Source organism: Camelus ferus, chromosome 6 (genome assembly GCF_009834535.1).
Source record: "Camelus ferus isolate YT-003-E chromosome 6, BCGSAC_Cfer_1.0, whole genome shotgun sequence".
NCBI lineage: Eukaryota > Metazoa > Chordata > Mammalia > Artiodactyla > Camelidae > Camelus > Camelus ferus.
The window spans coordinates 23,416,380-23,432,527 of NC_045701.1; the positions used below are offsets into that span (position 1 = coordinate 23,416,380).

The window sequence follows — 16,148 nt, forward strand, 5'->3', positions numbered from 1 at the left end:
AGCAGAACAATTAACTAAATAGCCACCACCTTGATTTGCATAAGGCTTAGGAGGTTTCTGGAAATGACCGTGAATTTTGCTCACTGCCAGGACTCAGACACAAAGTCATGCCCTGGAGCAGTGCTCATAAAAGCCAGATATCTGGAGGGACAGCAGGTCTCTTGATAGGAAATCTTCAAGGACAGAAGTTATAGCCTGATTTAATATAGAATGACCCTGTAAAATAAGACAGGCAGCATTTTGAACCTGGCAGCATAGTGTGTATGGGGTGTCACTAGCTTTTGGAGGCTTTTGCATCCTAGATAAAGTCAAAATGATGGCCAGAAGCAGCCTGGGGGCATGACCCTTCCTGTAGGAGAGTGGCTGCGAGGCAGTGTTGTCATTAGGGAGTTACAGGTGGCCTTTGGCTGTCAATACTGAGACAGATGGCTCCTAGGTGTGTGAGATCACAGTGATGACCTTGAGTTTCTATCAACTGTTAGGACCCACCATCCATCCTTCTACCTGTCCATCTGGGAAGCTCAGTGGTGGGAATGGGGATGTTGAATAAGGTCTGAAAATAACAAAGTATTTTGAGTCTAGACAAGTGTTAAGGGTTAAATTGTGCACCTCTACCCCCTAAAAAAGATACATGGAAGTCCTGACCCCTGGTACCTCACAATGTGACCATATGTGGCAGTAGGGTCATTGCAGATGTAATTACTCTCAATGGGGTCATTCTGGAGTAGGGTGGGCCCTTAATCCAACATGACTGATGTCCTTATAAGAAGGCTAAATGAAGACAGAGACACACAGGGGGAAACAGAGAAGGAGGTGAAGGCAGCAATTGGAGTTATGCAGCTACAAGCCAAGGAACACCAAAGATTGCTGGCAAACCACCAGAAGCTAGGAATAGGCAAGGAAGCATTACCCCACAGGTTCCAGAGGGAGGATGGACTTGCCAACACCTCGATTTCAGACTTCTAGCTTCCGTAACTGAGACAATAAATTTCTGTTGTTTTAAGCCACCTGGTCTGTGGTACTTTGTTTTGGCAGCCACAGTAAACTAATACACCAAGGAGCCAGCAAATATTAAGTTGAAAACCCTGATTTTTGTACAACTAAATGCAATGGGCTTTATAAACGAGTCAGACCAAATATCTTTAGCTGTCAGAGTTGAATCAGTGTAATAAAGACTGGTCATCACTTCTTCCACTGGTGTACACACAGCTTTCAGAACCTTTTAAAAAATTAAACCTTTTATTTTGAGATAATTATAGATTCAGCTGCAGTTGTAAGAAGTAATACAGAGAAGCTAGGTACCTGTCACCCAGTTCCCCCCACTAGTACTTGTGTGGCGTGTGTGTGTGTGTGTGTGTGTGTGTGTCTGTGTGTCTGTGTGTGTGTATGGTGGGTACAGTATAACCAGGATGTTGACGTCAATACAGTCTAATGCAGAACATTTCCGTCACAGCAAGAGTTCCCCCTTTGTCCTCTTGTAACCACATTCACTTTCCTCGTGCTCGTACCCCTTCTTACTCGGCAACCACTAATTTGATCTCAGTTTCTATAATTTTGTCATTTTAAGAGCGTTATGTAAATGGAGTAATATAGGGTGTAACTTTTTGGGATTGGTTTCTTCATCCAGTATAATTCCCTGAAGATTCATCCAGATTGTGTGTATCAGTGATTTGTCCCTTTTTATTTCACTTCTACTTGTGACTTCTTCAATGAAAGCATGGGCAACTCCTCAACTTCCCTGGCTATTCTTAAGTCACAGAACATTCTCAATTTAGTACATAATATGTGCAGTCTGATAAAAGAGGCGAAACACCAAACTTGATTGAAAATGAAAAATTCTCCCCTCCCCACGATCAGTTCAGGCCTGCTGCCTGCGAAAAGCTTAAAGTCAGGTAAAGGAGTCTGCTTGGCTTCCTTTTCCATCTTGAGCTTCTGGCCAAGGTTTTTTAGCCTTCTGGGATTGAAGCTGATGTGGAGCTTGGTGGTACAGGGGTGGAAGTGGGAGATGTTGGAGGGGCAGAAAAGGCTGTAAAGACTAACCCTGTTGTAGATGGCTTACTCTGTCCTCAACCCCTGTGAACGCTGCTGGACCTCCAGCTTCTTTCTGCCGAGGGCTGTTTGCCCCTGCAGATGACCCTCTTGGAAAAGCCCTGACCTGACCCCATGCCATTGCTCTTACACCTTGGTCCACCACACCTGATACAAGGGAACACACATGCATCCTTGGCCCCAACAGATTCTGGGAGTGCAGGCTGCCTACTCTAGCCTTTTCTTGGAGCAGCTTATTAACCCTCTCTTGCCCTTTGGTTTTTTCAGATAGGAACCAGTCACCATTCACTGTGAACCCCAATTGCAGGGGACATATCAAGCTGTCTGCACGGGCTTGTTGAAGCCCCTCACTAGGCTTGAAGCACCTCCTCCCTTCTTGCCTGGGTGGGACTCCATGCCCACCCATAGCTCTCTGTCTATTTTTTTACCCTCTCCAGGCGGGTGAGGATTCAAGTGTTATAACCACTTGAACATAACTTTGAAAAATTTGCATCTTGATCTGACACCTTACTTTGGTATACACTCTATCTGTTATATCTTGATGCCTTGGTAGACTTTTCCAATTCCAATGACAAAATAGTATGTTAATTTAGAAATGCTTTTTTTCTACTTAAAATTCATGAAGGCGATTTTATTCAAATTCTCCACATACCTCTTTGATATCAGTAACTGCTTTTGCTGGAAGCATTTTGGAGCCACCTCATACAGTTTTTCAGGGCCCATCTTCACTTCCAAGCTGTATGAGAGAGATACTGCCTTTTTTTTTTTTTTCCAACTTTCACTGAAATTTCAACCTATGCCACAAGTAACCATCCTGACTTCTTTAAGGGATTTTTCCCCCTCCCTGTTTGTGTGGTTGCATTCACAAACTCCATGACAATCATGTATGGCCTTTTAGTGAGATCTCATAAAACTGCAATTGTGAGTTTACATGCTCAGGAATGATAAATGATACCATTTCCTCCTTTTAAAGTTATTCCATGAGGTGACCTTTATAAGAAGCCTAAAGTAACATTGATTGAGGTAATTTCAGGTCATTATGCCTTCTCAGACAAAATTCCTAATAATTCATTACTTGTTCCAAGTAAAGTGATTGAGAGAGTGCCTTGTGTTAAGAATGACTCTGTGTTTTCTGAGCAAGAATGTTTGAAGATTCCTCTGCCTCATATTAGAGGACTGGTGTATTTACTCCCTGGTTCCCTGGGCTTCCCTGTGTGTGCTCATTTACACCTTTAATTACAGCTACTTTTTGGGGAGGCTCACTGTGCAGTGTCTTGGGACAAAAAACACTTCCAAAGGTTGCTAAATGGAAAGGAAAGAAAAACTCTCTGAAGTCAGCCTGAGTGTGAATTTAATTTCCAGGAACACAGAGTTCAAGCGAGACTCAAGCAGGGACAAAATAATCAAATTTCGGTTTCCAGACCCTCTTACCGATAGATGAAAATAGCACCTTTTGTATTTGTCCTGTTGTTTCTGTGGCCTTCTCCCAAGGTGCAAATCTTTAGCAGTGATGATTCTACAAATTATCAGAAGCCCTAAAATGAAGTTTTCTGCCTCTGCCACATGAAAGGCAGAGTAAAGGACTAGAGGGCTATTTCTCAGCAGGATGCTGTTATTGTTCAGATGGGATGGGACTTTTCTCTGAAGAGCGCCAAATTGTTTTCCTTGTTAGTAACAAATCAATGGGCTCTAGTTGCTGAGGCTCCCACCAAGTGCTTACGAAGAATGGATCCAGTCTGACCTGGCTGTTGAGCGGTGGGTTGACTTGGTAAATCATTTTGCCTCTCTTTGTGACTGTAATTGTGAGGCAGAGAATCTTAAACCTAGTATGCATAAAAATCACTTGTTAAAAATGCAAATTCCTGAGTTCTACCATCAGAAATTCTGTTTCAGTGGGTTTGGCATCTATGGGTGGGCTCTTGGAGTCTGTGTATATATATATTTTAACAGACTTTATTTTTTTAGAGCAGTTCCAGGTTCACAGCAGAATTGAGCAGAAAATACAGAGTTCGCACATAGCCCTCCCCACTCACACATATATACTCCCCGACTCTCAACATCCCTCATCAGTGTGACATATTTGGTACAATCAATGAACCAACATGGACACATTATTATCAACTAAAGTCCATAGTTTACGTTAGGGTTCACTCTTTGATGTACATTCTGTGGGTTTTGACAAAAGCATAATGACATGTAGCCACCACTATAGTATCATACAGAATCATTTCATTGCCCTAAAAATCCCTTGTGATTGGAGTCTATATTTTTTAATGAGTGCTCTCTGTGATTTTGATGCAGGTACTTCACACTTTCACATTGATCTAAGGATGCCTGGCCAACTACAGGTGGGCATCATGTGTGCTTCCAGCTTCTAGCCCCAGGAGTCAGGCAGTGAGAGTAGATGTCAGGAGAATGGAAGGGAGAACACTGGTTATTTCAGGCAAGTGCTCAGGTCATTAGAAGACTTGCTTTTTTTCCTCACAGGGGAGTAGTAGCATTGCCTTCAGCCAACTTATTCTTGCAAGGAGAGTAGGTTGGGATGGGGAGGAAGTAGGAATTTAATTTGGGAGTTATTGGTACCAGTTCTACCTATCTTTTAGTAGCTAGTGTTGCTTAAGTTCTGAAGGTAACATGGAAAAAATGATACTCTTAAGTAGGAATAGGCAGACAAGTATGAAAATCAAAGCTGATTTAGATAAACTTACCTTCAAATTGGATGAATTAGATAATCTCATTTCCTAATGCTGCCCCTGCCAACCATTTGCATCTCAACTCGTATCCTATAAGCAGTAACTAAATTATGTACTTAAAAAGTCAGGAGGTTGATTGCCTTTTGAGGTATATCCTTTTATAAAAGTAGTGGTGGGTTGATATGACTACTTCTTCTTATCTTTAGGTGCTCCTGATAATATCTCAGTATGGACATTCAGCTAGAATTCTTGGCAGTTGGAAACATAATAGGACTGTCTAAAGTGACCTCAACTGGAAAACACTAAATCATCCTTCTGTTTGTACTATGCAGAATTTTTTAAAAATCACAAAACTTTAATTGAGGTTGAAATTAAAAAATGAGACAATAGACACGATCCTGTGGGGACTATTTGCCATCCCTATGTTTTGGACTCCTTTTGCCTTCAGCTCTTTCGTTCTTGCTGTGCTCCACCTTCTTCTGGGACTTCTTGATACCTCAATAATTAAGGCCTTGAAATTCCACCCACCTGTCACCAGTCCGGGCTTCCCAGGCCAAACAGTGTCCCTGAGATGTTTTAAGCCCGAGTTTGTCCTCCAGATACCCAGTATGTATGTAGCAACAATCAGAGACTGGGAAACTCAGTCTTTATCAAAATAGCCACGAGCAGTGTCATTATGGGAACACACCTAATGTAGTCAAGGGTCATTTTAAGCTTCGCACAAAGGGGAACAGAGGGGCAAGCGGGTGATCAAAAGGACCAATTAAGGGCTATTTGCCTTGGGAAGAATTGTGATTGATTCCGCATGCAAATCTGTTAGAATATGAAAAACAAGGGAGCATGTGGGCAGCTTTAAGGTACACTCCACTTCAATTTGATCTGTTTATTAGTACTTCTTATTGTTAATATCAGGCATCTTTAATTTTGACTGAGGGATCTTTGTGTACTATCTCAAGTTACAGAATGCAAAAGCTAGTTTAAATTTCTGTTGCCCCCTTTTAATCTTAATGTGAGTCTTGTGTTGTTGGGGAGTTTGGTGTGTAGGTTGAACTGAATTCACGTGTTATCCTATTGAATCCATGTTAATGTCAATATATTGACTCATATTGAATTTAGTACCTCTGAAACTCCCAAGTCTTTATTCATGTACTACTGTTATGCTTCTTTTTCATCACCCTCTCTTTATTCAAGTTAGGAGCCAAGATTAGCACTTTAATTTTATCATCATTTTAATTCATCTAAATTTAACTCCAATGTTTTAGTTCTTTGTATCAACCTGTTAATTTTTCGGGGGAGGGGGTGGTTCCTGATTATACCATGTAATATTATTGCTCTTAGTGATACTAGCTGTGTATCTTTTGTATCTCCATCTAAATTATCAATTAAAAAAAACTGTTGAATGGTCTAGATAGAGAATATTGGGGGTCTTGTTGCTAGAGATCTGGTAATCTAGGTTAATTTTAATTTACTAGTCAAAACCTTTTTGGAATCATTATTAAGCCGTTTATGAATGCATTGACTACAACTATATATTTTTAAAATCTTGTTTACAAAAGTATTTAGAGACATTTTCTCAGATCCTTCACTGAAAGTGAGACATAGCTCCTGCATCTCCTAGACTCACTGATAGAAAATAAGGAGAATCTGGCATGATTTATTCTTCATGCAGGCATGCTGGCTCCTAGTCATTACTTCTGGCCATCCTGTCAATAATTCATACTAGAGTCAGGTTGACCAATATGAATTTTGCCGTATTTCTCTTCTCCCCTTTTCCCTATCTCCAGATTTCTGGTTCCTTTCCTATTATCCATACTTCCTCTAAGTTCTCCAGAGTCAGTCTGTGGCTGAGCTTCTGAAACTTCAGTGTGTGAGTGAATCTACTAGGGATCTTGTTACAATGCAGGTTCTGATTCAGGAGGTCTGGGGTGGAGCCTGAGAATCTGCAGTCTAACAAACTTCTAGATGCTGTTGATGCTATTGGTCCTCGGACCACACTTAGTAGCTAGGAACCAGAAGACTTGGTGTTCTGGATAGAAGACCTAGATTTTTGAGTGTTCCTCTAGAGCAGGAAGGAAGTCTCTGGTGGATAAAGTTCTCAAGTCTTTATTTCAAAACACTTACAAACTCATCAGCATCCATCTCCTTCAACAGTTATCTCTCTCATTTATTTCTTTATCTTTAATGTCTCTGGCTCCTTTGCCTAATCCTTTTTGTATTTCTTCCTCTATAATGCCTTTCTTCCTTCTTCTGCTCCCAGGCTTCTTGGGAGAATAGCCTTAAATTTCATACTTCCATTTAATCCTCTACTGATTATTCCTCAATCAACAACTCTGATCATGTCACTCTCCTCTTTGGAACCCTTCCCTGACCCTCTTCCCCTCCCCATTCTCTCTAGCTCCTTATGGTGACATTCTGCAACCTGGCCCCTGTTTCCCTCTCCAGCTCATCTCTTACACACCAAGAATTCCAAACTATCCATGGTTCCCAGGGCACATTATTTTCTTTCCAGTCTCCTCACCTTAGTTTCTGTTGTTCCTTCGTTTGTAAAAAGCTTTTCCTTGGCTGACTTCTCTTATTCTTCAGATATTCCTTTTACTCTCTGTCTCCCCTGAGAAACTTAAGTTCATACCTCTGCTTATAGTTATTATATGCATAATTCGGGAATGACTAAAATGAGAGGTACCTGTGCTATCCCCCTCTGGCCTGCAGCTGTAACTATAGAATTATTGTAAGGAGTTGTTATCTTGACATGATGGTGGTCATTCTTACTGAAGTATTTTGAGGATACCAAGTCACTTACTCTTACTTAACAAGTCACCATTAATCTTACTTTTTAAAAAAGGAAGACTTAACCATTTCTCTGTACATGAAGAGAGAAAAGAATATTTTTAATTAGTTTATCATTGTGTGAATTAGCCTACCTGAACTGTACAATATTCATTGACATTATAGCTTCATGGGAATGAAGCAATAAAATGAAAATAATATATTTTATCAGATGAAGGTATTTTCACTAATGTGGCCCACAGAGACAGTGATGAATAATAAGGTTTTCAGATGATAATTCAGATCTTTGATACCATCTTGCATTGGCCACCCTTGGGAGCAGAGTGACAGACAGAATCACTTGCCAGCTTAGAGAGTGGCCTCATGCAAATCACTAAACTAATTGGGGTTTCTTGACAGTAACAGGGAATACAGACTGAGAGCTGCCTGGAAAGATGCAGACACTGAGGACTTGGTAGATTATTAGCTGATTATTCAAGCTACAGAGGCTCAGAACTTGAAATAAATTAAATTAAGTCCAAAAGAAACTAGGCTATGGCCAAATAAAATTTTTTAATAAAGTTGCAAGATGTTTTCCATAGCTATGGTTATGATCTCTCAGGCAACAAATGCAATTTGTTATCAGATGCATTGTTGCCATGGCACTTGCAGGTATGAGAAGGAATGGTGAAAGGTGGAAGTAGAGGCCTAATAGACTTAAAACCTTATTTGCAAAATGGTCTTAATGTGTGTGTTTCAGCAACAAGTCTTAATCCTCGTTACACAATAGGTATTCTGTAAATGTGTGTGGAGTGAATATGAAATATGTGAACTATTTGAAATTAAATGAAGGAAATACCTTTACCTTTATTAATGTTCTTTGTGGTGTGGTTTTCTGCCTGTTGGATCATGTTGTGTCCTAGATTCCTGAGGAATCCTAGAGGAAGGCAAGCAAAAGAGAATAAGGATTGTCAGCTTCATTAAAGATAGAACATGTGCTGATGTAATTTCCTTTTCCCAGGGAGATGGAACTGTTAATGAATGACTTTCTAGCTGAAATGACTGGAGTGGGAGCTCTGGTCCCCATTATTTTCACTGGTTTCCTGGCCAGTCTATCTCAGGTAAATGACTCTCTTGGTTTATGTTGCTTTTCGGTATAATACATTTATCCCAACTGAACTCTGCTTCTGGTAGATTGCACCAGAAAACCAAGAAACCACAACCAGAACTAGAGGCAATATTTTAAATTATTAATGCTCATAGTCATAATAGTCTATTTTGTGAAAAAAATAGTTATGCCAAACTTGTTCCTCTTCTGAGGATAATGTTCCTGGGATAAAAATAGGACTTCAGATAGGATCAGTGTTGGGTGGTGAGCCAAAGAGCTCTTGAATCAGATAGTTCTGAATGTAAATTCTGGTTCTACCACTTAGTAGCATTTTGTCCTTAGCAGCTTTTATTATTTTTAAAATCATGTTTTTCTTATTGTAAAGTAGGAAATAATTTAGAAAACATAGAAAGTTATGAAGAAAAGACTATTTATGAGCATTCTCTCATCATTGAACATTTGTTGAAAGCATCATTTTATACATTTCTGTGGTATTCAATTATTTAATCATTTAACCATTCTTTTATATTTGTACTTTGAGGATGTTTCTTTTTTTCAACCATGATAAATAGTGCTGTGATGAATATCTTAATTTAAAAAAAAACTTTGTTCAAGTTTCTTTTTCAATGGGATAATTTCCTAGGAAGGGTGTTACAGAGTTTTATTTGTACATTTTTAATATTTGCTTTTGAAGTTCTTGATAACTGAACACAAAGTAAAGGATAAGTAATTTAAATGAGCATCAGTTTCCTTATTTACCTATATCATAATGCTGGGAAGTTATGGGCCAATATCTGCAAAGCACCTAGCACAAATATTGTTAATTTTTCAGTCTTTGTTTTAATATAGCCATCATCCACACTGTCAGCTTCAGTAATATAGCAGCCAGCTATTTAACCAGTAAAAATGAGTTTATTCAGGAATAGCCAGAAAAATTGCAATTCAGGATATGTGAACTATGGCAGACCACAGGCAATTACAGGGAAGAAGGCAGGGGAACTTGGTTTTTCAGGGAAAAGGGGGGAGTTGGGGAGAGGCCATAGTAACCAAACAGTCCATTAGAGGAAGCTGGGAGTCCAAAGTGTGGAGGCTTCTCACTGGTTGGGCTGCTGCTGTGTCTGATTGGCAGGGCTATTGCAGAGTGGAGAGAAGTTTTCTTCTTCTTGCTGGATAGTAAAGTAGGCAACACTTTTCTGTTAGCATGTAGGTGTAGGTTTCTTCCTGTTTGGAGTAACTGACTATGCAGGGTGAGGTGAGAGCTACCCCTACAGGCGTGTCCCCACTCCAATTTTAGCTGAGGTTTCTTTAATTAATGTCACAATACCATATCATTAAGTGCCCAATTACAACCATTATCCATTAAAAATAAGGAAAATAAACTTTTACTGAATTGTATGTTTTTGTTGTGATACAGAATTTGTCTGTGTGAATATCTAGCCCAGTGTTCTTTTGTTTGAAAACTGCCTTTAAAAATGTGTGTGATAGTGAAAGGTAGAGGGGAAAGATCCTATTTCTAAATAAGGTCACATTCACAGCTGGGAGGACTGGGGATTAAGACTTAAACATAACCTTTTTAGGGGACACAGTTTAACCCATCACAATGGCGAACACGCTCAGCTCAAATAGAAACTCATGTTCTGTCCTTCCTCCGCATACCGTGTTATCGTCTCTAAGCACAACTTCATTAAGTTGCATTACTTAACTCGGTTTCCCCTTGCCTACTGTATTTGGTGTAAGTTTTCTGCGTGACTCTACCTATCTATCCGAGATGATTTCTTACTGCAAGAAATTGCTCTCCTTAACCTTGAATCTTCTCTCTTTGTGTTACCCCTCCACGGCTTTCTCTCTCTCTTCATCTAAGTAAATCTTCTCATTCCTAAGGGCAAGGATTGTGCTTTATACATTTCTTTTTCCTGTGGCATCTAGCCCAGTGCTGGCATATAGTATATACTCCATAAATATTTTGGTTAGCTTTCTGATAAAATAGAAGGATATAGATTATAGATTGGAAAAAAATTAAATTTATGCACTTGAATTCCAAAATTCAAGTTGCTCGAGAATTGGTCTGTCTTGATAGCTTAAATTATTTCAGTAGACTGTTGTTTTCTCTTTGACTTAAAACTTCTACCTAGAGTATCAGTGTTGTATTTTAGTCTCATTCTGGTGCTGTAGTCTATTTTGGCTCAAAAATAGCATCAGGAGATGCTCCTGGTGTATCATTTGCTCTATAAGAAGATTTTGTTATTGTCGATACTGTTAGGGGTCTGGGGAATAATGTCTTATCAGTTGTGTAATATCTGAACAGGTAAATAAAACCATCCTTGTAGTTTGTTTTATCTTTATTACCATCATTGTTACATAACTGGAAAAGACTTAAAAGGTTTTCGAATCTCATCTTCTACCTCTTCAAAAAGAAGGCCTGCAGCAACACTGACTGCTTCCTCGTCTTTGGGTTCCTCTTTTTCCACTAAATTCCACAATTTTAAATTTGAAGGGACATACACTGCGGTGCCAAATTTAGTCTGTAGCCTCCAAGGAGATCCAGTCAAGCCCAACTCGTCCATGGTTGAGTAGACCTCCGATTCAGGTTTCTTGCTGTGAATAAGCCCATAGTCATTAAGTGGATGGTGAGCGGATGTGTATTTCTGGTTTTTCATGAGCAAAAGGGGAAGAGTCAGTAGAGCTAACAGATCCGTTAAATAGCAAATAACCATATTTCTGAACAAAAATTTATCATAGGAACTTTGCAACATTATGTGTTCTTTTTTCTTATTATGTGTATAATATATTGTTTGGATCTTACCATTACTTACATGAGGAAAATAAATAAGAATTATAGATTGCTGGCTCCATTTGTTTCTGACAAGAAAGGAAAAGAATTACATGGTGAATGTTTCAAGACCTTTAGTCTAATGAAGAGGAAAATACCCCGAGGATCACATAGAATATTGTAGGCAGTATTTATTTACATGCCAGCATGATGTTTCTCCAACTTTTAGCAACTATAGACCATGTAGAGGGGGCTTTGAATATGAGTGGACCATAATTTGAAGTAAATTGAAAAACAAAACTCAAGAATTTTAATAATAAAAACTGTACTTCCCCAAAACAGATACATAACATAGATCAATGGCGTTGAATAGAGACCCCAGAAATAAACCTACTCACTTATGGTCAGTTAATCTATGACAAAGGAGGCAAAAATATACAATGGAGAAAAGACAGTCTCTTCAATAAATGGTGCTGGGAAAACTGGGCAGCTGTATGTAAAGCAATGAAATGAAAACATTCCCTCACACTATATACAAAAATAAACTCAAAATGGATTAAAAACCTAAATGTAATACTGGAAACCATAAAATTTCTAGAGGAAAACACAGGCAGAACACTCCTTGACATAAATTGTAGCAATATTTTTTTGGATCTATCTCCTAAAGCAAAGGAAATAAAAGCAAAAATAAACAAATGGTACCTAATTAAACTTAAAAGCTTTTGACAGCCAAGGCAACCATCAACAAAACAAAAAGACAACCTACTGAATGGTAGAATATATTTGTAAATGATATGACTGATAAGGGGTTAGCATCCAAAATATATAAATGGCTCATACGATTCAACATCAACAAAACAAAACAGCAACAACAAAATAAACCCAACCCAATTAAAAAATGAACAGAAGACTTGAATAGATATTTTTCCAAAGAGGACATTCAGATGACCAACAGGTGCATGAAAAGATGCTCAACATCATTAATCATCAGAGAAATGCAAAATAAAACCACAGTGAGATATCACATCATACCTGTCAGAATGGCTATCATCAAAAAGAACACAAATAACAAATGTTGGCAAGGATGTGGAGAAATGGGAACCCTCATACACCTGTTGGTGGAAATGTAAACTGGTGCAGCCACTGTGGAAAACAGTATGGAGGTGTCTCAAAAAACTAAAAATAGAACTACCATATGACTCAGCAATTCCACTCCTGGGTATATGTTCAAAAAAAAAAAAAGAAAAGACTAATTTGAAAAGATATATGCACTCCAGTGTTCATAGCAGCATTATTTACAATTGCTTAGATATGGAAGCAACCTATGTGTCCATCTTTCACTGATATGAGAAAAACATTTACTATTAATTTTTCAAGCATTTTTTTCAGCTTAAAGGACATTTATTACTCATCTGCTGAGAAGCACAGGCTTGTTTTGTTTTGTTTTGTGGGGGAGGTGTAGTTTTTTTATTGAAGTATAGTGGATGTACAATGAATGGATAAAGAAGGTGTGGTGTACACACACACACACACACACACACACACTGGAATACTATTCAGACATAAAAAGAATGAAATATTGCCATTTGCAACAACATGGATGGACTTGGTAGGTATTGTGCTAAGTGAAGTAAGTCAGACCAAGAAAGAGAAATACTGTATGATATCACTTATACGTGGAATCTAAACAACAAACTAGTGAATATAACAAAAATGAAACACAGATATAGAAAACAAATTAGTGTTTACCAGTGGAGAGAGGGCAGGGGGAGGAGCAAGATGGAGTAGGGGATTAAGAGGTACAAACTATTATGTATAAAATAAATAAGCTATGAGAGTGTATTGTACAATAGAGGGGAATATAGCCAATATTCTATAGTAACTGCAAATGGAGTATAATCTTTAAAAATTGTGACTCACTGTGTTGTATACCTGTAACTTATACAATATTGTACATCCACTATACTTCAATAAAAAACTAAACCTCCCCCCAAAACAAAACAAAACAAAACAAGCCTATGCTTCTCAGCAGATGAGTAATAAATGTCTGTTAAGCTGAAAAAAAAGCTTGAAAAATTAATAGTAATGTTTTTCTCATATCAGTGAAAGATATTATTTGCAACTTAATCTCTAACATTTATTAAGATGATGGGTTTCATATCCAGTGATTTTTTTCCTTCTCCTTATTTTAGTAGAATAGAAAATACTTCATAGAGTTTATCAGGAGGGGCAGCAAGCATGTTAGAACTGTCAGTTTGGGAAGTTGGATGATTCAAATCGAACCAGTGTCCAGAAATGATGGTAAGATTTTTCACCTAAAGAGTGGAGTTTACATGTCATCAGATGCTAAGCCTACAAGTCTACAAAGACATCTTCCTCAAACTTCAGTCTTCTCAAAGAATCTCTATAGTTCATTCTCAGTATTCAAAATAAACATGTTTTGGTTCTGAAGGAGAGGATTGGGAAAATCAAGATAACTACACTGCTGACATTTGCCAATTGAAACCATGGAGCTGCTCCTTCCTGACGTTATCTGTGTGACACAGGGATGCTTTAGTCTCATTCCTCCTTTCAAAAGTTGGCATGAGTGCCTTTGGCAGCCAGAGTACTTCTGGGAGGAACAATCAGTCTAGGGCTCTCTGTCCATTTCTTTGCAGAGGCTGCTGAGAAAACAAATGGACAGTGGCTGTGATTTGGTTATATTCACATTTTGAACTATTTCCTACAACACTGGGATAAGATTAGGAGGCATATTGTTGAGTGTCATTCATGGTAGTGAATAAAGCCATAGGTGTTTTGGCATTAAAGTAAAACTTCTTTTATTTGTGTAGCATCCTCCTTTCTCACTGGAAACATAGCTGGTTATTCAGTCAGTACTGATCCTAATGCACCTTTTCCAATTTTCATAATTGCTTATGAAAATAAATATTAATTGAACGAAAAACCTCTTTTACAGATGGGGTTTTGGTGAGAGAGTTTTTAAGCACTACTCTCTCAAATGAGTTCCACTCGTATGCTAATTGATATGCCTACTCTGCATCATTGATTTTACCTGTGCAACAAAGTGCATCCTAGTGCGCATGTGATTCTAATTATTTTTCCAGGTTGCATGCCACTGATGTGTGACTCCCAACAGAACCATTAATTATTTTGCCAATTCTTACATAGTCCAGTTTTCCTCTGAGCATTTTGTTTGTCATTAAACTGGTTGCTGGCTTTGTGAGTTTCTTGAAAATAGAATAATCTTTATTTGTTTTGTATGAGGAATGCAACTTGGAGGAATGCTGTTATAGTTTTGGGCTATTTTTTTTTTTTTTGCCCTTAGTGACAGAATAAGCCAGTTTCTTACTGGAAAACATTATTTTGTACTTGTTTTAGAAAAACTTAGGAAGCTTAATAGGAGATTGTTGTGCAATTTTTGAAATTCAGTTTGCAATGATGTGAAAGCTTTGACTGCTTCAAGCTACTCTTTGATAAGGGTTTATGACAGAAACACACTTAGATATGGAATAATTGCCTAATATAATATATCTTAGATATTCCTTGGCAGTTGATTAGACCTCCTTCACTTATGTGAAATCATCCTCATTATATATTCACATTCTTTACTTGTACAAGAATGAGGTTCACCGTTTATATTTAAAGTATTGTAATTTCTAGTATTTTTGCTGCTATTTTCATTACACATTTATGACTTAATGAGCACTTAAAAATTGAACTATAGTTGATTTACAATATTGTGTTAGTTTCAGGTATACAACAAAGTGATTCAGTTAAATATATATACATATATGTATATATGTAATTTTTTATAGTATGCACTTTGTTTGTTTTTTTAAACATTTTTTATTGAGTTATAGTCATTTTACAATGTTGTGTCAAATTCCAGTGTAGAGCACAATTTTTCAGTTATACATGAACATACATATATTCATTGTCACTTTTTTTTTTGCTGTGAGCTACCACAAGATCTTGTATAAGGAATAAATAATTTTTGTTCAGCTTATTTTCCATTATAGGTTATTGCAAGATATTGAATATTGTTCCCTGTGTTATACAGTAAATTCTTGTGGCTTATCTATTTTATATATAGTAGTGTGTATCTGTTAATCCCAAACTCCTAATTTATCCCTTCCCTCACTGACCCAGTCCCATTTGGTAACCATAAATTTGTTTTCTATGTCTGTGAGTCTGTTTCTGGTTTGTAAATAAGATCATTTGTACTAATTTTTAGATTCCACATATAAGTAATATCATACAACATTCATCTTTCTCTGTTTGACTCACTCTACTTAGTATGATAATCTCTAGGTTCTTCCATGTTGCTGTAAATGGCATTATTTCATTCTTTTTTATGGCTGAGTAGTATTCTATTGTACATATGAAACACATCATCTTTATCTGTTCATCTGTTGATGGACACTTAGGTTGCTTCCATGTCTTGGCTTTTGTAAGTAGAGCTGCTATGAATATTGGGGTGCATGTATCTTTTCAAATTAGTGTTTTCATCTTTTCCGGATATTTGCCCAGGAATGGGATTGCTGGATCATATGGTAGTTCTATTTTTAATTTTTTTAAGGAAACTCCATGCTGTTTTCCATAGTGGTCGCACCAATTTACATTCCCACCATAGTGAAGGAGGGTTCTCTTTTCTTTACACCCTCTTTAATGAGCACTTTTGAACCATCCATTCATTTGTGTCAACTGGGGATAAAACAAGATACATTAGTAACAGTGAAAAGTGCAAATTTTATTAACAAAC

At 37.8% G+C, this 16,148-nt stretch overlaps 1 protein-coding gene across 1 annotated transcript in view; it reads left to right on the forward strand.

The window, feature by feature from the left end:
- Positions 1 to 16,148, forward strand: part of GPR176 (G protein-coupled receptor 176) — an 83,429-nt gene that overhangs the window by 19,590 nt on the left and 47,691 nt on the right. The gene's annotated exons all lie outside the window — the stretch shown is intronic.